The 25737-nt window shown below is 43.7% G+C and overlaps 1 pseudogene; it reads right to left on the bottom strand.

Annotated features, from left to right (window-relative positions):
• Positions 1-24702, bottom strand: LOC128594821 (neurotrophin receptor-interacting factor homolog; annotated as a pseudogene).
• Between the last annotated feature and the right edge of the window lie 1035 nt (positions 24703-25737).

Genomic DNA, 25737 nt, shown 5'->3' with positions numbered 1-25737 from the left:
TTAATCTTGTTGGTCACTTAATGGTTTTAGCAAACAGCTCCAGTCACGTGCACCGTCCAAACAGTTTGGGTTGCTGCCACACGCAGAGTTATGCATGGTGTAAGGAGTGGGAATTCTGCCAAGCAAAGATACTGTGTATTTAATTTTTTTTCAAATACTGATGCATGAGAAAAATCTCCAAAGAGGAAATTTTTTCATAACCTCCTTCCTAATGTATTCTGAAGAGGGAAGCAAAGTCCTTCAGTAAACAAACCACTGAGAGGCAGGGAAGCCTGTTCAAAGATGCAAACACGCTGAAGCCAGAAAGGTCTGGGTTCAAATCTGATGGAAGATTGGTAGAGGACTCTCCTTTGCCCTGGAATCATGTTTATGGCAAAGGATCTTCAGTGGAGAAGGCTCCCAGCCTCTTGGTAATTGGATCTATTTAAAGGAAACAAGCTTATCATCTCTAATCATCAGAGAAATGCAAATCAAAACCACCCTGAGATATCACCTAACCCCAGTGAGAATAGCCCACATCACAAAATCCCAAAGCTGCAAATGTTGGCAAGGACACGGAGAGAAGGGAACACTTTTACACTGTTGGTGGGATTGCAAACTAATACAACCTCTGTGGAAAGAAGTATGGAGAATCAAAGAACTAAAAGTTGTCCTTCCATCTGATCCCCAAACCCTATCATTCAGTATCTACCTGGAAGAAAATAAATTATTACATCACAAGGATATTTGCACTAGAATATTTATTACAGCTCAATTCATAATCGTCAAGATGTGAAAGCAACCCAAATGCCCATCAACCCACGAATAGATTAACAAAATGTGGGATATGTATATCATAGAATACTATTCAACCATAAAAATGGTAAGTGACTTTGCATCTTGTATATTTTCCTGTATGGGGTTGGAACACATTCTTCTTAGTAAAGTATCACAAGAATGGCAATGCAAGTATCCAATGTACTCAATACCAATATGAAACCAACAGAAAAACAACTACATGCCCATATGAGAGAAAAAACACAAGTATATTCAAGTTGGGGGGAGGAGGGACAGGGATTGGCAAGCTCTTACCTGGTGGGCACATTGTGAGGGTACACAGCACACCCCCTGGGTGAAGGGCTCAACTACAACTTGAACTTTACCTTAGACACACCAATGATGTAACCTAATCATTTGTACCTTCATGTTAATCTGAATTCAAAAAAATAAACAAGTTCTGGGAATTCATATTCTTTCTCTCTACCCCTCTCTTTCTCTCCCCCGTCCACTCACCACTGATCGACGTGGAGCAGCAAACTGTTCTTCAACCCCTAACATTCCCTTGTCCCTTGGTTGGCCTCTTACAAAATCTTAACTCATGAGAAGGAAACAGAAAAGAAGGTGTCAACAAGCCCCATTGGCCATAAATCTATAACCACATTTTCCAATAAGCTTTGCAATACTAAAGCTGTTTGACTCCTGGGTCTGTCTGTCAATTCGTTTTGAATTTGTGACAGCAGGAAAAAGTTATTTATTGACATGCTAAAATTCCCAAACTTAACAGCCCAGTGTTTTGTAATATTTTGCTTCATGTCTCTGAATTCCAGGTTTTCCCCAACTGTTCAAGTGACACTAGTAGAACAGCTTCCTTTATAAACATGTTGTTGGAACATTTAAAATGCACTTAAAGCATTTGGTAAGATAACAGAAAAGGTCTGCCCTCAAGAAATTCAGTATCATTTCCACTTTAGGGACGTTTTTATGCTGATAAGTCCGTCCAAATTTGTCCTTAAGAGGGAAGCAGGAAGCAAATGAAATTGAACATCAGAACAGCTTCTTTTTAGATATAATCCATCTGCCCAGAGAAGGTCCTCACCCATGTGCAGGGAGGCTGGGATGCAACAGAGGCCTGGGGAGGGAAGACCCCTGTGCACTAAACAGGGCACCCCGTGGGGATCAAATCACAAAGGTAGCTTTTTGTCTGGGAAAGTGCAGAAGGGGTGGAGCAAGTAAAGAGATGGCCTCAAAGCAGTTCAAAATGGTAAAAATGGAAGCATATTCGGGAGAGAGGGAGCTGGATGAGGTACATGACTACTATCCTTTGAAGAAAAGAAACTTAGAGACAACAAGACGGAAATAGGTTCCAAGAACAGGCAACGCCTTTAACTTGCTGTCACATGGCAGGGACCAAATACAGTTTGTGTTGTGACTATGTACGGACATTACTGTGACCACAGGTGACCTTTGTTGAGCTCTCTCTGTGCACTGCCCGTCCCTTATCTTGTTTACTATTCCTTGCAACTGAGGCATATTCTTTTATTGTACCTATTTTACAGATGGGGAAAACGAGGGCCAGAGAGGTTAAGCCTTTTGTCCTAGTTCACAAGGCTGGTGAGTGGAGGAGCCAGGCCTACAGTCTCAGCCTATCTGATTCTAGATCCTAGGTTCTAAAGCAAATTCTGGATCATTGCATTAAAAAAACTTTAAAAGTTCTTTGGTGGCTTTCTGATGTAGTAAATTCCCAGTCACTGTCAAGTCCAGACTGAACCACCCCAAAGGGGAAGGGGTTTATAAATGACCCTGAATGAAACTGGGTCAAAATTTTCCCAAACTGTAACCCACCTTGAGAGTCTATGTCTCTTGGCTGGGCACTGTGGCTCATGCCTGTAATCCCAGCACTCTGGGAGGCTGAGGCGGGTGGATTGCCTGAGCTCACAGGTTTGAGACCAGCCTGAGCAAGAGTGAGACCCTGTCTCTAAAAATAGCTGGGCATTGTGGCAGACACCTGTAGTCCCAGCTACTTGGAAGGCTGGGGCAAGAGGATCACTTGAGCCCAAGAGTTTGAGGTTGCTGTGAGCTGTGATGCCATGGCACTGTACTGAAGGCAAAAAAGTGAGACTCTGTCTCAAAAAATAAAATAAAATAAAAATAAAAAGAGAGAGAGTCTATGTCTCTGAAAGCATTCCTTGTTGCCTCCCCAGCAGACCTCAGGGCTCACTATCAGCTCAAGGAATATAATCCCCCAATGTCCTCTTTCCCCAAACAAAAGGAAATACTAGAGGGAGAATCATGTCAATCATCAGGCAATGAGATTGAATAAACCACACAGTGGAACACTCTTCAGCCATCACAGTAATGTCTCAGATGCACGAAAAGTTGTCTTCACTACTAAGGAGGAAAATCATGATACAAAGTAGAATGCAATATGTTGTGTATCCATTTCACACACACAATGAGAGATGATGAAAAAGGAAGAAATAAAGGAGGAGGAAGAGGAAGAATCTATATCAAGTTTATCGTACTGATTTATCTCTATCTAATAGTATATTTAGGAGCTCTGTTTATCTATTTATTTTTCGTACCTACTGGCCAGGGCGTTCAACCTTTTCCACATGTTGGAAGAAGAGTTATCTTGGGACATATATTAAATACACAAACACTGGACATAATGAAAGGAGGGACTTTACCTAACAAATGCAATGTAAGCAACCTGGTTCTTTGTACCTTCAATGAATCCCCAACAATAAAATAATAATAATAATAATAATAATAATAATAATAATAATAATAATAATAACAACACCACACATACTAACAAAAGCTGATTAGCAGAAAAAGAAGATCCAGGCATACTTTTCTTTTTTCTTCTCTTTTTTTTTCTTTCCTTTTTGAGACACAGTCTCATTCTGTTGCCCCAGGCTAGAGTGCTGTGTGTCACAGCTCACAGCAACCTCAAACTCCTGGGCTCAAATGATCCTCTAGTCTCAGCCTCCTAAGTATCTGGGACCACAGGTGCCCGCCACCACACCCAGCTAATTTTTCTACTTTTAGTAGGGACAGGATCTTGCTCTTGCTGAGGCTGGTCTCAAACTCCTAAGCTCAAGCAATCCTCCTGCCTCAGCCTCCTGGAGTGCTGGGATCGCAGGTGGGAACCACCACCCAGCCTGTACATACTTTTCAAGATCCACATTCCTCAAAACTCTGCGTGTGGCCTGCGGGCTGCAGGTTGGACACCCTGATAGATTTCCTACTAGTACCATGTATTTATTTTTACTAAGAAGGAAAAACATACCCCACACATTGTAAGCTACGTAATTTCTTATTCAAGAACACAAAACAGGCTGGATTTAGAGTTGGTTTTACATAGACAGACCACTCAGCCACCACACCCGGTATGGGTCTTAACTACTTCCAATTGACGTACCCTTCACAGCTCACAAACCGAGCTGTAGACACATGTGATTCCCTCATGAGCAGTGACCAGGACTCCTCAGGCTGCAGATGTGAGAATCCTGCAGGTTCCTATCCCCTGCCTTGCACTGCCGAAGTCCCCTCCACCCCCTGCAGACCCACGCATGGGTTTCCCTGCCCAGTCCTTGAGGCTTTCTGTCCCAGGCACCTAAGTCGGGAACCCCCTTCACCAGGGCGGGTGCTCCAATTCTAAACTCCAGAGGTGGATCGGTGTGGCTTCAGACACCCCCTCCCCACGTCCAGTCCTCCCAATGTCAGACCCTTGTTCTCAAGTCCTCAAGGACCCTGCAGTCTCCAAGCCTAAGTCCCTGAGAAGCCTATGAAACCCACGACCTTTCTGTTCCATCCAACCCAAATCTTTTGCTCTTTCCATCCTTCCTGCTAGCCCTTGCCTTCTCTTTGTTTTTGCTGTTGACTTGTTTTTGTTTGTTGATTCTGGTTTTGATCTTCAACCCTGAGCACAATTCTACTCCACTTGAAAAAGGTGGAAAGGAGCTTCCCTCCTATCTTTCAGAATGTCTGAAAGGAAAAGTATAATTAAGTCATGGATGGACAGAGGCCAAGACTCCAGGAGATATTGAGGATTCAGGCAACATTGTGTGAGATGCAAGAGTGAAAGCCACCAGCTAGCCATGCAGACTTCATGTGAGTTTGCACCCATGGCCTGAGCTGGTGCTCAGCAGGCGCATGGGTCATGCTGTCCCTGTGTGGTGTGGCTTGTCCCTGTGCTGACAGGCGGTGCACTTGTGCCAAGAGTGTCTCTCAGAATGTTCTGACCAGAAGGATCCCAGAAGCCAATTATGAAAGGCTGTGGAAGCCTAAGAGGGCATGGGTCTGTGGCTCTGTTCACAAACACCTGCTCCTCACAACCTCGGATGCATCTGCACCCCTCCCTGAAGCCCTCTAGAGCAGAAGAGGATCCTTCCCTCACCTCCATCAATCGCCAAAGACAACGTGGGGCAGTGGTGGCTGGAGAGCCCTTTGCCCCGCCCCATAGGATGTCCCTGTAGAACCTTCTTGACCTCAAACAGAGATCAGGGCCCACTTGATGTCCCCCATCATCAGCCCATGACTTCCAGAAGCATCACAGATGCCCCCAGGAAGTTTCACATCTCAAAACTGTCACATGTGTTGGGTCTATTGTCTTAACCTACTGAGAAAAAACAACTTGATATCGGTTATGAGTTTAAGAAACAACCTTATTAATGACATGAAGCTACTGAGTGGCGTTGGCTGTCAATTTACATTACGTAACAGAATGTGAAGTTCGATTTCCTGTGTCACATTCATAACGATTAAATTATCAGCAGATGTAAAGTCGTTTTGAGCTGTAACAAGGGCCTATAAGGTGCTAATTAACTTGGCACTTTTCTAAAAAAAGAAATTCTGTCGCATTTTGATAGGAAATGCTGCCACTTGGGGATACTTACCGGTCCTCGATAGCACACTTAGAGGATGTATTTTGGAGACTGTCCTTTTTTTCCTGGCTCCTAGTTCCTGGGAGGAATAATAATATGATAAACATACTGATTCTCCCATTTGGGTCTAAAATCCATACTGCAATGAACTCTATTGATTCTAAAATAGAAGAAATCACCTTCTATCAATGATACAGTGATTACTAACATTAGTGAGAGGGTCAAAAATTGCAGCTCAGAGGAACTCAGGAAATGTGTCCACCAATCTCCAGAATCCTTCAGCTCCCTGTAGTCTTTGCAAGGCAGGAGCAAACCATGGCTCAGAAATACTGTGGTCCCTCCACAGACTTCACTTCTTCCCCTTCTGTGATTCAGAATTTGTGAGACCTTCTCACCTGTGTGTAGAGGTGACGGAAGAAGGCATTATGGTGAGTTGTATAATTATTTTGTTATACATTACAATGGAATACAGGCAGACCCAGAGTGGCAAACATCCGACTTACTTACAACTTCACTTATGAACAGCAGCTACTACAGTAAGTCCCCAAGTTACAAATCTCCAACTTACATACAACTTGCACTTACAAATGGAGTCTATTACAGGTAATAGGTTATTGTTCCTGTTTCGACTTACATACAAATTCAACTTAACAAACCTACAGCGCCTGTCTCATTCATAACCCAGGCAGTGCCTGTTATTACTTTATTATTATAAAGTGCACAATAAATGTAACATATCTGAATCTTCCTGAAACCATCTCCCCAGGCCCTGGTCCATGGAAAAATTGTCTTCCATAAAACAATGCCGGGTCCAAAATGTTTGGGAACAGACCACTGTTTTAAGTGATAAAGACATGAAAGCTGCCCAAAGCTTGGGCCTGGGGACTGATGCACTAACTCCCACCTCATTTTGTTAGTTGAAGCAGCCATGGATACCATCTTCTCAATGGAACCCCACCTCTCAGGGGGAAAGTTCCCAAAGAATCTGGGATCACTTTAGCTCACCAGAATGGAAATCCAACCCAGTTTGGAGATGGTGCCCACTTCCAACAATTTTATTGATACCTTGTAGCTTCGAATCATAGCTCTAGAGAAGAATGCTCTTTAGCAAGGAAGCATCCATGGGGTTCACATGTTCAGACATGATTCAGATTGTGGAGAAAGGAGATGCCTTCAGCTTAGAAGGCATGACCCTAAGGACTCTTAAGGAGCTATGCAGAGCAGCACTCAACATCTGTTGAATTTAAGTATTTTTTGTCCAGCTTTAAGAGGGTGTTTTCGAGTGTCATGCAGAACTCAATATATGTGCAGCTGTGGAGGGATTGAATGGGCATGTGCTATACAGGCTGTATGACTTGGAGAATATTTAATATGGGTATCTTACCTTAATGCTGCCAATGTACTGTTGTTTAACTTCCTGGCTGGCACCTGGACACAGCCATTACCTCCTTGGTAGGGGTCTTAGGAAAAATGGAAACAAAATAAATGTATACTCCCAGAAAGCAACACATACTTGCCTGGACTTTCTAGTCCTCTGGGTTCTTCAAGGATTCCCGTCTCTATACAAACTGTATCATAATACCCTAAAGAGTGGAATGAACTGGTCATCCCAACAAAGGTAGAACTTTAGGCCCAAGGTACTGTACAGCCTTGCACAGAATTTGCTAAAACTATCTGGCAATCTTCCTTTTAATATTGCTTTTTTTTTTTTTTTTTTTTAAGACAGTCTCACTATGTTGCCCTTCATAGAGTCTGTGGCATCACAGCTCACAGCAACCTTCAACTCTTAAGCTTAAGCGATTCTCTTGCCTGAGCCTCCCAAGTATCTGTGACTACAGGCACCCACAACACCCAGCTATTTTTTGTTGTAGTTATACTTGTTTAGCAGCCCTGGTGTATGTGTCCGGTGCCCTTATCCCTGAGCTACAGGCACTGAGCTGGTTGTTTTAATTTAAAAAATTATATAATTTTATTCTTTGTGTTTCAGAAGTGTTATTTTAAATATGAAAACATTACTGTAAGGATATTTAAGTAGATGAAGGAAAGAAATCCTTTTTTTTTTGAGTATGAAGCTGTCACCCTGGGTAGAGTGCCGTGGTGTCATAGTTCACAGCAACCTCCAACTCACGTTCAAGTGATCCTCTTGCCTCAGGTTTTCTATTTTTAGTAGATATAGGGTCTCACTTTTTTGCTCAGGCTAGTCTCAAACCTGTGAGCTCAAGTAATCCACCCACCTCAGCCTCCCACAGCACTCGGGTTACAGGAGTGAGCCACCATTCTGGCCAAGTAAAGAGATTCTATACAGAAATATATAGTTTAACCACATTCTTTTTAAAGTCCTTGTCCACAGACTCAAATTTTTACTGTGGATACAAAATCAGTGCACAGATTATTAAGTACCTGTCTTTTTAAATTCATAAGCATTTTTGGCTGGGTGGGGTGGCTCATTTCTGTAATCCTAGCACTCTGGGAGGCTGAGGTGGGTGGACTGCTTGAGCTCACGAGTTTGAGACCAGCCTGAGCAAGAGTGAGACTTTGTCTCTACTAAAAAGGAAAAACTGACACAACAGGATCACGTGAGCCAAAGAGTTTGAAGTTGCTGTGAGCTATAATGCAGGGCACTATTCCAAGGGTGACAGACTCTGTCTCAAAAAAAAAAAAAAAAAAAAAAAAATTACAAGCATTTTGAGATTTTACTAATGTAACTTTTATTTTTATCATTATTTTTTGAGACAGAGTCTCACCACATTGCCCTTGGTAGAGTACTGTGGTATTATAGCTCATACCAACCTCAAACTCCTGGGCTTAAGTGATTCTTTTGCCTCCCAAGTAGCTGGGACTACAGGCACCAGCCACAATGCCTGGCTATTTTTTGTTGTTATTGCAGTTGTCATTGTTTACCTGGCTGGGCAGGTTTGAACCTTCCAGCTTGGGTGCTTGTGGCCGGTGCTCTAGCCACTGGCGCCACCTTTTTTTTTGGTTGCACTTGTCATTGTTGTCTAGCTGGCCCAGGCTGGGTTCGAACCCACCTGCCTCAGTGTATGTGGCCAGCTTGCCACCCATGGAGCTACGGGCACTGTCACTAATATAATTTTTGAGGACTAAATGAATGAGCAAACAGTAGCACATCAACTGATTGAAAAATTAAATCTTTTTCCCAAACATTGACAACTCCTCATTTTCTTTACTCTAATTAAAAGAATGGTGGTGTCCCCAGTGGTTCTTTGGTTTGGGGAATGTCCTCCCTCTGCTTCTTTCACATTCAGTCCCAATTCCCAACCATCCAAATGCATGTTCCACTGCAGAATCAAGTTGAAAAGGCACTGTCTCTTCAACTGGCTTGAGAGCTATGATGTAGGCTGTTTCTTCTTCCACTTTGTCCTATTGTGGGTTTTCTGGTGCCCAATAAGGTGTGAGCTCTGGGTGAATGCCTTTCCACATTTGTGGCACACATATGGACGCTCCCCAGTGTGAGTCCTCTGATGCCGAATGAGGTGGGAGCTCTGGCGGAAGTCCTGACATGGGTAGGGCTTAGCTCCAGTGTGAGTTCTCAGGTGCTGGGAGATGGCCGAGCGATCACTGAAGGTCTCCCACACTCCTGACATTCAAATGGTCTCTCTCCAGAATGAACTCTCTGATGCTGAGTGACCGGAATGATCCCCAAGGAATAATAACCAGTCCTAGTTCTCAGCCCAGAGAAGGGGAAACCCCAACTCGGAGTCCCTAAGGCAGATCAGCCCTAGGACAGGGAAAGGGAGGGTTTGGCCTTACCCACAGAGACCAGGTGCCCGAATGTCTCCAGCATCACATAATGGTACTCAGTCCTTTTGTGTTAGGCCCAGCAGCCTCCACTCCTCCCGGGTAAAGTCCACAGCAACATCCTGGAAAGTCACTGGTTCCTGTGAAGTCACATGTGTTGTCTGCTCAGGAGGGTTCTTAATGGGGGCAGAAGAAAATCTGGCTGAGTATTCCTACAAAACCCACTGTGATAGGGACTCTCCTGCTTTGGGGATTTGTTTAGAGATACCCACTTGTGGCTAAAGAGGTCTACTGGGTCCCTTTCTCCAGGAACCAAAGCTCCTACTTCACAAAGAGCCCCAAGTATATGCAAGCTATTTCCCTTTTCCCACATCTGTATCTACCCTACCCTGGGTTGACAACTTCCCACTGCAGAGCCTTCTCCTTGTATGAATACTACCTCCCCACTTGAGCTAGAGCAGGACAGTCACTCTGGCTGTGCTATGATTGGTCCTTTCTGGGAAGATGAGATCACCTCCACTTTGCTTTGCTTGGACGAGAGGCATCTTGCCCATACGGGACACAACCTTCCTGAGAAGGAATGAGAGAAAGCAGAGCCATGAGACTGGAGATGGTCAGAGATTCTTTCCATCACCTGGAAGTACCTGGATGCAGCCTTGCCTTAAGCCTAATCCAGAATACATGAAAGCCAATAAATTTACTTCTATGCTTGAGTCAGTATCAGTCACTTGCAAATAATTCTGACCAATGCCACAGATACACCCTTACCCTGATGGTCAGCAAGACACGACCTATCTGTGTTACCCAGATCCTAGCTCTGGGTTATTCAGAAGCAAATCCCAGAAATGCATTTCTGAAGGATGAGGGCTCTTACACAAACTGGGATATAAATGTCCACACACCCCTGGCCTGAGGTTGTTCTATCTCTCAAGTCTATGGAAACATTTGGTCAGTCCCCTCCCTTGTCTCATGCCTCAACTCCCAGGTCACCGTGCCCTCTCTCTAGTGATGCCACTGTGGCTAGAGGGCAGGGATTCTCTTCACATTCAGGTTGCTTCAGAGTCCAGCACAGACCTAAGAGCTGAGATTTGGAATGGCTCAACCTGTGGAAAGCCTCAATTGTGGGCCTGCTTCACAAGGGATGCTGGGACCAGAAGAGAGTGATTTTCCCCACTCACCTCAGGCAGGGCCATCTCTGGCTGGATGGCTGTATCCTTCTGCTGCTTCTTTTCCTGCTGGGCAGGGACTTTGAGACAGCAGGTGGGGTCCTGTGAAGGCTGGGCAGGTGGTGCTGGGAGGACATCAGTAGGTGTGGTCATACCCCAGAAGGGCAAGGGCAGCCTATCTCTGCTACCGCACACCAGCATTCTGCTACACCCTGTGATGTCCCTGGTCCTGCCTTCTCTTCTCCCACACTCAGCCCTCTACTCTCGACCCTCCAGTCTTTTCAAGGTACTTGTCTTCCCACATCTGGATGGGTACAAGATGCTTTACTCTGCACAGGCCACAGGGAGCAGTGCTCCCACTGCTGAGACTCCTGGTCCCACTCTTTCCCTCTCTAGGGACTATCTTGGGCCCCAGCCCCAATGAGATGGCTGCCTCATGCCTTCTGTGAAGCTAAGCCCCCATTTCTAGCATCCAAGCCCTCCACCCTGCCCACGTGGGCACTCCTTTCTGCCATCACTCCTGCCACCTCATGGACTTCCCCAGCGTTCAGGACATGTACCAATCTTGACACGAACTTCATCAACTTTCTTCCACCTTAGAAAACAGGCCCATCTGGCCCCATGACCCCTCAACCATGGCTCCTCCTTGTGATCTTCTTTACATGGCACCACACATTTTGCAAGCTTGTATCATACTGGCTCCACTTGCAACATCAAGGGGTACCTGATGTAACCTAGCCTGGCCAGTGATTGAATCTGGGATGAACACAGCCCACAACCAAACAATCAGAGCCAACAGGCTTGGGAATGTTGGGAATGTTTGGAAAAGAGAAATTCCACAATGGGAGGACCCGCAGAGAGATAGACTGCCTGTGGGTGAAGCCAACCAAGGGCAAAAAAACTGACACATGGGAGAGAAGATGAGTTCTGAGGACACTATGAGGTCCTGGATTCAGCTGTGTCTGATGCTACGTCATCCAAGAAGTTTTTCAAGAAACTTTCCTCCTCCCTGACCCATTCTACGAAAGTGTTTTGTGGCAGTCACACCTAAGAGTCCCAAGTGATATGATCATCACTAAGAGAGGGATTCTGAGGGTTTCCTGGAAGACTTCTGTTTTCTGTGATATTAATTGATTCCATCCATCTGTGAGGTTAAACACAGGATGAACTCACTGACTTGGATATCAGGAACTCCACAGCTGTCTCCTTGGTAGCTGTATTTCTTTCTTTCTCTCTCTCTCTCTCTTTTTTTTTTTTTTTTGATACAGAGTCTCATCTGGACAAGACAGGTGGATTGTTTGCACTCAGGAGTTTGAGACCAGCCTGAGGAAAAGTGAGACCCCCATCTCTAAAAATAGTCAGGCCCCATGGGCCTAGTAGGCTGAGGCAAGTGGACTGCTTGAACCCAAGAGTTTGACGTTGCTGTAAACTATGATGCCAGGGCACTCTACCTAGGGCAACTAAGTGAGACTCTGCCTCAAAAAAGAAAGAAACTTATGCTAGAAAGAAATACATTGAATAATGTAATGTTCTATCCTGTTTTTTTTTTTTGGTGACCGAGTCTCACTATGTCGTCCTAGGTAGTGTGCCATGGCATCATGGTTCACAGCAACCTCAAACTCTTGGGCACGAGTGATTCTCTTTTCTGAGTCTCCCAAGTACTTACCTGGGACTGCAGGCACCTGCCACAACACCCAGCTACTTTTAGAGATGGGGTCTTGCTCTGGCTCAGGCTAGTCTCGAACTCATGAGCTCAGGCAATCCACCCACCTTGGCCTTCCAGAGTGCTAGGATTATAGGCATGAGCCACTGCGCCCCGGCCAGAACCTATATTTAGTTTCATATTGCTGGTGTAATAAATTGCTGCAAACTAGGTGGCTCAAATGAGCATATTTGTTAGCTCACAGTTCTAGAGATCATAAGTCTGGTATGATATGTACCTCACTGGGCTAATATCAATGTGTCAGTAGGGCTGGGCTTCTTTTGAGGCTCTAGGGGAAAACCCATTCCTGGCCTTTTCTGTTTCTAGAGGCTATCCCAAATATGTATTTCATGGCCCTTCCTCATATCACTCCTTCTTCTGTCATCAAATTTCTCTGACTCTGATCCTGTGGCCTCCCTCTCTTAAGAACCCTGCAATGGGGTGGCGCCTGTGGCACAGTGAGTAGGGCGCCGGCCCCATATACCGAGGGTGGTGGGTCAAACCCGGTCTCCAGCCAAACTGCAACAACAACAATAAAAATAGCTGGACATTGTGGCAGGTGCCTATAGTCCCAGCTACCCAGGAGGCTGAGGCAAGAGAATCACCTAAGCCCAGAAGTTGGAAGTTGCTGTGAGCTGTGATGCCATGGCATTCTCCCAAGGGCAATAAAGTGTCTCTTAAAAAAAAAAAAAAAAAGAACCTTGCAAAGACATTAGACCCACCCATATAATCTAACCTATTCTCACATCTACATTAGACCCACCCATATAATCTAACCTATTCTCACATCTCAAGACTCTTAACCTAATCATATCTCCAAGATCCCTTTGTCCCTGTTAAGATAATAGATGTAGAGGGTGCATCTACAATGAGGACACAGACACCTTTGCGACAATTGTTCTGAAGACCACAGCACCCCAAACTCTGTATCTGCCTTCCCCACCACCCCCCCACCACACCTTCTCCAGGATTACCTGTTCTTAGAATCCCACCATCTCCTCTATAGGATTCCTCCTTTCCCCTTAATCATAAACATCAACCAGTTAATCATTCATTCACTTCAGAAACATCTTATGGATACCTATCAACATGGAACATGGAGGTACACAATGCAGAAGCATCCATACTCTGTAAAACTCACATGTGTGCTCTCTCCCCAGCCAGCCACCTCTCTTGGGAGGATGGGCAATAGCTCAAAGTAGCCACTATGCTTGTACTCTCCTTTCTGTCCTCTGTTCATCACCCACCATACTCAGCATGATACATTTCTTCTTCTTTTTTTGTCCCTGCTTGATATTTCAAAGCAATTTTTTTTTTGAGAGAGAGAGAGAGTCAGTCTCACTCTATTGCTCAGATTAGAGTGCCCTAGCATCCGCCTAGCTTACAGCAACCTGGGCTCAAGCAATCCTTCTGCCTTGGCCTCCCAAGTAACTGAGACTACAGACACCTACCACATCGACTACATAATTTTCTCTATTTTTTTGATAGAAATGTACTCTCACTCTTGCTTAGGCTGTTCTGCAACTCCTGAGCTTAAGAGATCCTCCCCCCAGAGTACTGGAATTACAGGCAGGAACACCTGTACCTGTCTCAAGTCTCACTGTGGCCCCCACCTTCAGAGTTCAGGGATCAATTCCCACTGCTTTATCTTTAGAACAGCATGCAAACCACCACAGGGCCCTCACAGGCTGTGCCAGCTCAGTCCCCTGCTCCCTTTCTGTACCAACCTACCCAAATTATCCATGCACATACTGTGATCTATTCTTAGGCCCTAATAAGCAATGCTCATTCTTCCTGCCTTTTCTTTACATGGCCAGGTGTCAACTCCACTGACTCAGCCTCCATGAGCTCCAAGAGGACTCTCAAACTCATCGTGATCCCACCATCATCACATGCACATTCATTTGTTAAATCCCTATCTCTCCTGCTAGACTGTAGGCTCTGAGAGCTCAATACTTTTGTTTGTCTCACCAAGTAATAAAGGAATCGTAGTACAGCAGGGATCCCAAATGGAAAAAAAAAGAAGTACTTTATCTGGAAGCTTTCATTGGAGCCTCTGGAGGGCTCCTTGGAGAATGTAGTGCTGGAACCTACCCCAGAGATTTCAATAGCTCTGACATGGGGACACAGATATCTTTGGTCTGCATACAGTGTGCACTACCCGTCCCCTGACTCTCCCAGGAAGTCTGAAGTTCTCTCTCCTGCAGAGTCCTCTAACACACCCACATGGAGCAGCACACCTACCTACCCTTCCACTGCACTCACCTTCCTCCTCAGATATCCAAGTAGCATCCTCCACCAAGGCTGCCACCTCTTTGCAGTCCTTTGGATGCTGTGATTCCACCCACATCCGGAGTTTCCCAGGTAGTGCACCCAGGAACTGCTCTAGCACCAGCACTCCAGCATCTGCTCCTTGGAGTGAACGTCAGGCTCCAGCCACTGGTGACACAGTTCACGAAGGTAGGTGAGGGCTTCTCGGGGACCTACCACATTCCCATAATGAAATTGCCGAAATTTCTGACGAGCTGCCTCAGGATCAGCTGGATGCTCGCCCAGCAGTTATACTGGCTCCTTGAGAATGTCAGGACTCAGGATCCCATCTTCAGCATAGACGGCGCAAATCTGGCCATTCCAGGCACCAGCTACCTCCTGGTTCAGTGTGAGGACCTCAACAACCTCAATGTTCATCAGGGGATTCTCACCAGGAAGAGGACCCAGCTGAATTTTGATTTGAGGCCCAAGATATTCTGCAGGTCAAGAACAGAACAAGACAAATGGTGAAAAAGCATATGGGAAGATGCTCAGTATCATTACCCATCAGAAGACTGCAAATCAAAATCATCATAAAATATACTTTATACCTACAATAACGGTTTTTATCAAAGATGGACCGTAACAAGTAAGAATATGGAAAAACTGCTAGACCTACAAACTCCTGGTGGCAATACAGAATGCTGTACCACTTTGCAAAATACTTTGGTAAAACCTCAAAAACGTAAATGTAAAGTTACATATAACTCCCCAACTCTCCATCTAGTAAATATTCCCAAAAGAACTGAGTATTTCTTATAGAACTGAAAGCATATGCTTACAAAAACCTGTCTCAGAATGCAGTATTACTCATAACAGGACATCTGTGTTATTTCCCCTTTTTGGCCGTCAACTGATGACCGTATAAAGAAATTGTGATCCCCTTGTACAACAAAGTATCTGGCAACAAGAAAAAATCAACTGATAGGCTCAGCACCTGTAGCTGAAGCGGCTAAGATGGCAGCCACATACACCAGAGCTGTTTGAATCCAGCCTGGGCCCGCCAAACAATGACAACTACAACCAAAAAATAGCCGGGCATTGAGGCAGGTGCCTATAATTCCAGCTATTTGGGAGGCTGACGCAAGAGAATCACTTAAGTGCAAGAGTTGGAGGTTGCTGTGAGCTGTGACACCACAGCACTCTACCCAGGGCAACTGCTTGAGACTCTGTCTCAAAAAAAAAAAAAAAATCAACTGATACATTCCACAACACAGATGAACTTTGAAAGCATCATGCTAAAGTGAAAGAAATCATATATAAAAGGCCATATTAGTACATTTATATGAAATATCAAAATCCATACAGACAAAAACTTGATTGGTGATTGCCAGGAGATGGAAGAATTGAGGGAATAGAAAGGGGATTGCTAACTGACATGGGTTCCCTGCCATGGTGATTAAAATGTTTTGCAGTTAGATAGTGGTGATGGTTCCAGAACCCTGTGAAAATAGTTTTAAAATCCCTGAATTATACATTTTAACAGTAAACCTTGGCTGAGTGCCCATAGCAAAGTGGTTATGGCACCAGCCACATGCACCGAGGGTGGTGGGTTCGAATCTGACCTGGGACAGCTAAAAAACAATGACAACTGCCACAAAAATATAGCCGGGCATTGTGGTGGCCACCTGTACTCCCAGCAACTTAAGAGGCTGAGGCAAGAGATGCGTTTAAGCCCAAGAGTTAAAGGTTGCTGTGAGCTGTGACACCACAGCACTCTACCAAGAGTGACATAGTAAGACTATCTCAAAAAAAAACAAACAAAAAAGTAAACCTTCTGGTGAGTTACCTCTTTATACAGCACTTTATTTTTTTTTTTAATTACTAAAACCCTTAGTAATTTCTTTTTTTTTTTTGAGGCAGAATCTCATTATGTTGCCCTCGGTAGAGTGCTATGGCATCACAGCTCATAGCAACCTCCAACTCTTGGGCTGAAGCGATTCTCTTGCCTTATCCTCCCAAGTAGCTAGGATCACAAGTGCTCACCATGACGCTTGGCTACTTTCTTTTTCCTTATTGTTGTAGTTGTCATCATTGTTGTTTGGCAGGCCTGGGCTGGATTTGAACCCACTAGCTCCACTGTATGTGGCTGGCACCCTAGACACTGAGCAACAAGCGCCAAGGTGAGGAAGTGTTCTTCTTTTTTCTATAAAATGTCTGCCTCAAAAGTTTAGTCTGTTTTCCTTCATATTCAGATAAAGGTTAAAGACAATTCAGCCCTTGCATTTAGCCCTGGCTGCCAACACTGGATGTCAGAGAGTGTTTGTTCCCTAGACAAGAGGCTCACATTTTATACAGGTCTTATAAGACAAATATGGGAGGTGAGAGTAAAACAAACTAGTAAAGATCTGTTTTACTACATTTATATACTTATGTTACCGAACCTTTAGGTAGGGCTTATGTTCTGTATGATATAAAAAAAGGATAAGGTTCGGCTCCTGTAACTCCGTGAGTAGGGTGCCGGCCACATACATTGAGGCTGTTGGGTTAGAGCCCAGCCTGGGCCTGCTACACAACAATGACAACTGCAACCAAAAAATAGCAGGGCATTATGGTGGGCACCTGAAGTCCCAGCTACTCAGGAGGCTGAGGCAAGAGAATCACTTAAGCCCAAGAGTTTGAGGTTGCTGTGAGCCGTGATGCCACAGCACACTACCTAGGGTGACATAGTGAGACTTGGTCTCAACAACAACAACAAAAAAAAAACGGAAAAAAAAAAAAAACAAGATAAAACAGCACCTTTACATTATTCAATATGTTTCTTTCTATCATAAGTTTCTTTCTTTTTTGAGGCAGTCTCACTTAGTCACCCTAGCATCATAGCTTATAGCAACCTCAAACTCTTGGGCTCAAGCAGTCCACTTGCCTCAGCCTCCCAGGCGCACAGGGCCTGGCTATTTATTGAGACCAGGGTCTTGCTTTTCCTCAGGCTGGTCTCAAACTCCTGAGCTCAAGCAATCCACCTGTCTTGTCCAGGGTAAATTTATTTGTTCTGTTAAATAAAGTGAGGGCTAAGGCAGTTAATTTACCTGAAGAGATTAAATTCAGAACATCTCCACTCATAAGAGTCCTCTTATGCTGAAAACAATGAGGACTCCTACTGAAGGGGTTCCCACTTTGTCATTCACTGGGCACCCTGCCAGTGACTTCTATAACACCTGAAGCATTCCCAACACTGATTACATTCTTAGGCTATTTTGGTATGACTTCTATGATGCTGAGTAGGAGAGCTATGCATACAACTTCCCCATAGCAATTACATGTTATCATCATTTCAGAATTCTCAGACAGAATCACTGCCTGTTAAGAACTTTTACAGTATGAATTCTCTCAAGTCTGAGTTATGCCAGAGTCTTTCGTGATGTGATATTACTGAGATTTTTTTTCCCTGTGTGAGTTCTCAGATGCTAAAAAACTCATGAAAAGAACTTCATTCATAGTCTTTGAAGGTTAATCTCCCATGTGAGTCTTTCCTTAAAGGACAAGCTGAGCTGAAAGTGGGCTTTATTCCATTCTGTTTTTAGATGAGTTATCTTTTCTATCAAACAAGTGTATTCCACTCATTTCCTACATTATCTATCTATATATACATCTATCTATCTATCTATCTATCTATCTATCTCTATATATAACATACATATATATATATATATATATTAACTCTATGGTCTATGTGATTCTGTCGGGCTACATGAAGGATGGAATCTACAGAAGCATCTCTCTCTCCCAATTAAACTACTTCCTTCCTTAAATTATTTTTTTGCAAAAATTTAGATTTGAAAAGAATGCCATATTCTTATTTTTAGAGCTCATTTCCTACTAAATGACTTCACAAGTAAAAAGTGTTAAATTCTTGTAGGATGTCCTATGAGCATAACCTTCATTAATAGTCCCTTCCCTGCCTTGCTTCCCTAATGACTAAATCTAGTTTATATTTCAAGTATTCTACCCAATAGCCACACAGAGCAATGCCTTCTTGGGATGGACACTAACTGAAAGCTGAAGTGTGACTGCCATAAAATTTACCTCAGCACATTTTTTACCTTCACAGCATCACTACCCATTCAGTGCTTTCTTGAGAATATGGCATTTATTGAATTTTCTTTCTACTTCAACAACCAGGACCTAGGCTGTCATTCTTGTGAACACAGAAAGCTGGAAAAGTACATAAGTTGAGTTGCCAAAAAGGCCCAGCTTTGAATTCACTTCCAGTTCTGTCCATTAATGAGGGATAGCCATGCCAGTGGTGGGATAAAGAGACCTCTATGAGGGATAAATGTCTCAGCCAACAGTAAAGGCTGCCATTCCAAAAACATTTTTATGTGCTGACTGGCTCTCCTTCTGAGGTCAGATGGGTGCACTCAACTGGCTTTGCAAACCTCTTTTTTATTATTATTATTTTTAGAAGTATAGAGCTTTTAATTTTTTATTTTTTAGAGACAGAGTCTCACTGTGTCGCCCTCAGTAGAGCACTGTCACGTCATAGCTCACAGCAATCTCCTGCTCTTGAGCTTAGGTGATTCTCTTGCCTCAGCCACCTGAGTAGCTGGGACTACAGGCACCCGCCATAATGCCCAGCTATAAGACGGAGTTTCACTTTCTTGCCCTCTGTAGAGTGCCACGGCATCACAGCTCACAGCAACCTTCAACACTTGGGCTTAGCCAATTCTCTTGCCTCATCCTCCGGAGTAGCTGGGACTACAGGCACCCACTACAACACCTACCTATTTTTTTGTTGTTGCAGTTTGACCAGGACTGGTTTGAACCCACCAACCTTGGTATATGGGCTGGTGCCCTACTCACTGAGCCACAGGCGCCACCCTGCAAACCTCTTTAGCTGTCTCTTACTTTCTTCTCACGCAAACTCTTTATTAACAGAACCAGTCAAGACATGGGATAGTTCAAAATCAAGGCAAAAGCTGTGACTTTGTAGTGTTAGTGTAAACATTTTGTTTAAAATTATTTAAACATAAAAAGTAGACTGGGCACCTATAGCTCAATGGTTAGAATGCCAGCCCTGCGCAGCAAGAGTGGCAGGCTTGAACCAGGCAGGCCAGGGCCTGCTAAACAAATAAACAAACAAAACCCCCAAAGACAAAAAACAAAACAAAACAAAGAAAAAAAAAACCCCTGTACTTCTACCCCTTGAAAAAGTCCATGCATTTACCAGCTGTCCTTGGTTCATGCCAAAAATTCAGAAGTAAATTTTCTCCCTTTTCACATTTTAAAAATAAGATAATGACATATAAGAAAGAATGTACAGATGGTTTTCTATATCCATGGGTTCTGTATTTGTTGATTCAACCAACTGTGGACTGAATGTATTGGGGGAAATCAATGGATGGTTGTGTCCATAATGCACATTTCCAGAATCTTCCCCTTGTCATTATTGCCCAAACACCACAGTATTAACAACTACTTTACTTACCATTTACATTGTATTAAGCATTATGAGTGATGATTTGAGATTGATTTAAACCATATGAGAGGCTATGCATAAGTTATATGCCAATACTAAACCATTTCATATAAGTGACTTGAACATCTGTGGATTTTGGTATCTTGTGTGAAGGTTGGTCCTGGAACTAATCCCACATCGATATTGGGGGACCACTGTATGTAGTAAGTACATGTTATAAATAATCACAGGAACTCAGTCTTCCTTTCACTTATGAAGAATTCTTGGCTGCTTTTCCTTCACCATCCTCAACCAATTACTCACCTATCCCCACTGAGTCCACTCATGAATCACCCACACTTGCTTCTCCCTAAACCTGCTCTTACTCTCAAGCCTGGTACTAGGACCTCTCTTAGGTGCTACTGTGGCCCCCCTGCCCCATGCCCTTATCACCAAGGTGTTAATAGTACCAAGATGTTACAGGTGTTTCTTATAATTGCTGAGTGTTTCCAAGCTTAGCTCTTGCTTCTCCTTTCCTTAAAGGCATATGGTCTACTACAGTGCTGTACCTCAGTTCTTTCTTCACAAGCTACCCAAAGGGAGCCGTGAAAAGGTACGTCTCACCCGGTCTCAAGAATGCAAAGCAGTCCGCTCACAGCCAATGAGACTTTGATTATGCCAAACTACATGCTCCTCTTTATACTTGTTATCTACTCCTGCCCCACTGGGGCAACTTACTTTTCTTCAGAAAGCCAAGCTCTTTCCCATCTCATGGTCACTACAAATGACGTCTCCAAGTCTGGAAGCTCTTTTCACCAACACTCTTGCATGTTGGCACACTTATTTTCCCTTATTGGCTTAAATCTCACCCCTGCAGAGTCTTTCTTCCCTAATTTCTCATAGCTCTCCCCTTTCCACTGAGTTCTTTTACTTTTCAGTACTTACTACAACTTATTCTATCTGTGCTATCTGCTTACAAACAGCCATCAAATTGATTATGAACTGTATGGTGGCAGGGTTTAAGTTAAGGCTTCAGTTTCTCACACAAGTGTTTAGTATACTGCATGGCACAGAAGAGACTGTCTGTAGATATTTGGGAGGTGAAAGAAGGAAAGGAGAGGAAGTAAAACATCTAACAAATAACTCTGTGACAAAGCAGAGATTAACTGGGCACCCATCATCTCAGGCACAAAATACAAGAGCTCCCTAACCTCACACAACTTCCCTCACACAGCCTATAACTCTGAGACACCACCCCTCAATCTGTCACCTGTGAAGCCAGCTTTCCCCTATGTGTAGAACCATAGGCACCCACAGTGCCCCCACAGAGCAGCTAGATTTAGGGAACTATATCCAGAAGTACATGACCTGGAGGTTTCCCATGCAGGATATGGGACTTAAGCTCTAGGGAGGATGAGACACTAACTCGTCCCATCCAGAGTAATCTGGAACCATAAAGACTAGAAGGGACATTAGGAGTCTAGATGATCAAGGTTGAAACCAATGGGCAGACAGACACAAAGTGCTTGCACTGCAGGGTACCTTGTAGAGGACATATAGTTTGGTTACCTGTGCCAATGGGTAGAAACATTTTCAGTGAAGAGAACAGAAAGGCCTCTGAATGTGGAAAAGAAAAAAAAAAAATCGAGATGTCAAGCTAAAACATGGAAAAACCTGAAATAGAGTTGAGAAAAAGAGGAAGAGGAGAGACCACACCCCCACTATTCTGTGGTGAACAGTCCATCATCAAACATGGGGGCCAGATACAGATTTCAAATACAGATTTCACATAGTAACCATAAGTGGGTAGTTACAGTGGTATTTAAATCAGAGCACAGAGAACAAAGAGAAGGCAAAGCATCCAGTGTGCTTTCTAGCCAGCACACCTTGATGATAGAAAAGCTAAAAAAGATAGCAAAGAAAAACCCACCTCCCTAAAGTAATTTATCAGCATTGACATGAAAAAAAAAAAAAAGTCAACAGACTCCAGCTACACATTACACTAAGGGTACTTCTATGTCTATTATGTCCCCATGCTAACTGCTTAAAGGAAAAAAATATCCCTATGACCACCGTGGTAGGTTCTGGGTGGGAAACTGGGGATATTACTGATTTTCATTCATTAGAAAAGACTAGATGACTATTTCTTCATCCAGATAAAAACTTTTTGAATCGAAGTAGAATCCAGTGTCATGCGCATCAAAATCTGGAAATCAGACATCCACTCTTCACACTCTCAGCTTCACAATGCTTTGGAAGTTCATGTGAATGCAATTACATAACTTCTTCCAAAAAGTAAAAACAATTAACATCCAATGAACAAAGAACATAGTCAGTAAACAGTGCTGAAAGAACTTGTACCCCACACCAAGTGTCAGAGGAAACTCCATATAAACTGAACTAACCAAAAAATAAATTTGAAAATACTAGAAAACACAAAAGTATGCGTACTATTGGCCTACTTATGATTCAAAACCAAGAACGGTAATAAAAACAGACCTGAAAAAAAAATACTTGAAATTATAGAACTTCTGTAGAGAGACTACATGAAGATAGAAGGTCTGGAATATAGTATTTCAATCTTAACATCCAGAAAATATTAATTACCACATATAAAAGGTGACAAAAAAGGGAAAATACACAAACTCACAGAAGAAAAAAATGCCAAGAGTATATAAATTTATAAAACATGCAACTCTGGCAGCTGTGAGGAAAATGTGAACTAAACCTAATATGCTATTTTTTTCTTTACCCATCAAACCCACAAATCTTAAAAAAAAATTAAGGCTCGGCACCCATAGCAGTTATGGTGCTAGCCACATACACCAAGACTGGTGGGTTCCAACCAGGCATGGGCCAGCTAAACAATAATGACAACTAAACAAAAAATAGCCAGGCATTGTGGCAGGTGCCTGTAATCCCAGCTACTTGGGAGACTGAGGCAAGAGAATCGCTTGATTTCAGGAGTTTGAGGTTGCTGTGAGCTGTGACGCCAATGGCACTCTACCAAGGGTGACATAATGAAACTCTGTTTCAGGGCAAAGAAAAAAAAAATTCCCCTGGTGATGGAGAGGGCAAAAAGCACTCATGTGCCTGAGCTATACATACTTTACAGGATTTTAGGTGGCTATTTATTGCTACCAGATTTTTAGCTTACACTTTAGTCAATCCTACAGTTAACTGGTATCAACTATGTTTCTTGCACAGATAACTGATGCGCCTAGGATTGCCACCACACCTGCTAAAGCAGCCTTACTTGTGACATGTGCCCTAGATCTTCATGACTGTTTGCCTATTTGGATTCAGTTCAGGGAGAATGTAACCAAATTTATGGCAAGTACATCAAGCTACAGTATCCAAAAAAAGAAAAAAGAAAAAAATCTAGCCTACAGAAAAACTAACTTGTATGTGCAAAAAACTGTATACAAGCAAGTTTTTTCCAACAACTGGAATGTCTCCCAAGGGGAGAGAAGAAAAATAAAATGTGGACTACAATGAATCTGTTAAAGAGTGAAGCAGACCTGTCTGTATTGAGTATAATACACCCCCAAAACATCTATATAAATTTATACACGTGCACTAAACCCATAAACAGAAGTCTGGCTAGAGACACGCCAGACTTAAAAATGATTACATGAGGGGGAGGAATGCAGACAATGAATGGAACAGTGTGAGGGAGCCCCTACTGTCAACACATATACCACCTGCCTAGTAACAGGTTCCCTTTCAACCAAGTAGGACACTAACTTTGGAGCCACAGAAAAGCTTGGTTCTGCATGTCTGTGGTTACTTACTATATCACTCCAACCTTCTCCAACTCTTTTCTAAAACATTGGTCCCAGACTAATCAATTGATCCATTCCCTGTAAGGTCTTCCCATGTGCCTGGTTCTCACCTGGAAAGGTATCTTGAGGAATTCCTCTCTCCAACGGCCAGAATTCTTCTGCTTCCTCTAACTGAGATACCACGTCTGGCTTGGAAAGCTGATATTCTGCTTAAAGGAAAAGAGACAGGGCTTGCAGGGGTGGTCTGTGTTTGGGAGAAAATGCTGCCCTGCTGCTGTACAAGCTGTTTCCACCTTCCTCCCTGTGATGGCATGACATAACTTCTGATGACCACAATCCTATCCATCCCCTATCTTGGCCCAGTTCCAGTCACTCACACAAAGGGAGATGGGTTAGCTGAGACTTTTGGGAAAAGCTTGTTTTCTTGTTAAATGCAAAGCTGTGAAAAGGAGCAGGCCAGCGCTACCCCTTCCCTTATTTCTGCCTTGAATGCAGAATTGTTTGAAGCCACAGGCATACAATGACTAACCAGAAGATGGAAAGGTTCACAGTAGCCAGAGATGCAAGAGATTAGGTTCTTTGATGACGATACACTTGACCTGGTAGAACATTTTATACCACATCCTATGTAATTCTTATTATAAAAACAGGAATCATACACTACTGCAGCTGCAAACATCCTTAACAGACACATGCCTAGTACTCGGGGGCTCTTAGCAATGGATTAGGCAGTAGTAAGTCCTTATCCTACAGGTGAAAAATTACACTTGCTTCCTCAGGCTCCAGGGCCATAACACTTCTACTGTGATCCCTGCAGTTTAAGCCCAAATAGACACACATTTCACACAAAGCACAGATCTTTATTGACATGGAGGCCAGCCTTACCCACTGACACCAGGTTGCTGTAGTTCTCTAGCATCACTTCCCTGTACAGATATTTTTGTTCCAGGTCCAGCAGTCCCTACTCTTCCCCAGTAAAACCCAGTGTAACATCTTCAAAAGTCACTGGTTCCTAAAATCCAGATTTTTCTTCAGTCAGGGCATGTCCTCATCCATGGCAAAGAAAGACAAAGGAGGATGACAGAGCCCGTGAAATCACAGAATGGTGTACAAGATGATGATCATCTTGGGAGTCACATCCTGAGATTCTGTGCCAGTCAGAAACTCTGAGCAAACACTAAGCTTGACCCTATTCAGGTCACCAGACCTTGCTGGCATATGAAATCCTGCCCATTTCTTATTAATCTGAGGATTGGAGTATAAGAATTCCTAAGGAATTCCCTGAGCTGAATCATCACATGCAAGACTTCAGCCCATGGCTCCAGGCTTGTAGCTCAGCAGCTAGGGTGCCAGCCACGTACACGGGAGCTGGCGGGTTCGGCAGGGGCGGGCCAAACAACGACAACTGCAGCAAAAAACAGCCAGTCATTGTGATGGGCGCCTGTATTCCCAGCTACTTGGGAGGCTGAGGCAAGAGAATCTCTAAAGCCCAAGAGACTGAGGCTGCTAAGAGCTGCGACGCCACGGCTCTCTTCCTAAGGCAACATAGTGAGACTATGTCTCAAAAAAAAAATAGACTTCAGCCCCTAGTGTTTCTTTTTTTTTCTTTTCTTTTTTTTTTTCCCTCAAGACAGTCTCACTATGTTGCCCACGGTACAGTGCTATGGCCTCACAGCTCACAGCAACCTCAAACTCTTGCCTCAGCCTCCCAAGTAGCTGGGACTACAGGCGCCCGCCACAAGCCCGGTTTTTTTTCTTGTTGTTGTTGCAGTTGTCATTGTTGTGCTGCAGGCCTGTGCCGGGTTCGAACAGGCCAGCCTCGGTGCACGTGGCCGGCGCCGTAACCGCTGTGCTACAGGAGATGAGCTGAGACGAGCTGAGCGGAGCCCCTTCTGTTTCTATCTCATTTATTTTCAGGGATCCATCCACTATTCTCTTTTCCTTTTATTGCTAAACTGAGCTCATGTCA

This window comes from Nycticebus coucang, chromosome 9 (assembly GCF_027406575.1).
Source record: "Nycticebus coucang isolate mNycCou1 chromosome 9, mNycCou1.pri, whole genome shotgun sequence".
Classification (NCBI taxonomy): domain Eukaryota; kingdom Metazoa; phylum Chordata; class Mammalia; order Primates; family Lorisidae; genus Nycticebus; species Nycticebus coucang.
Note: the sequence above shows the minus strand (reverse complement) of the source record. Positions and strands in the feature narration are given on the sequence as shown.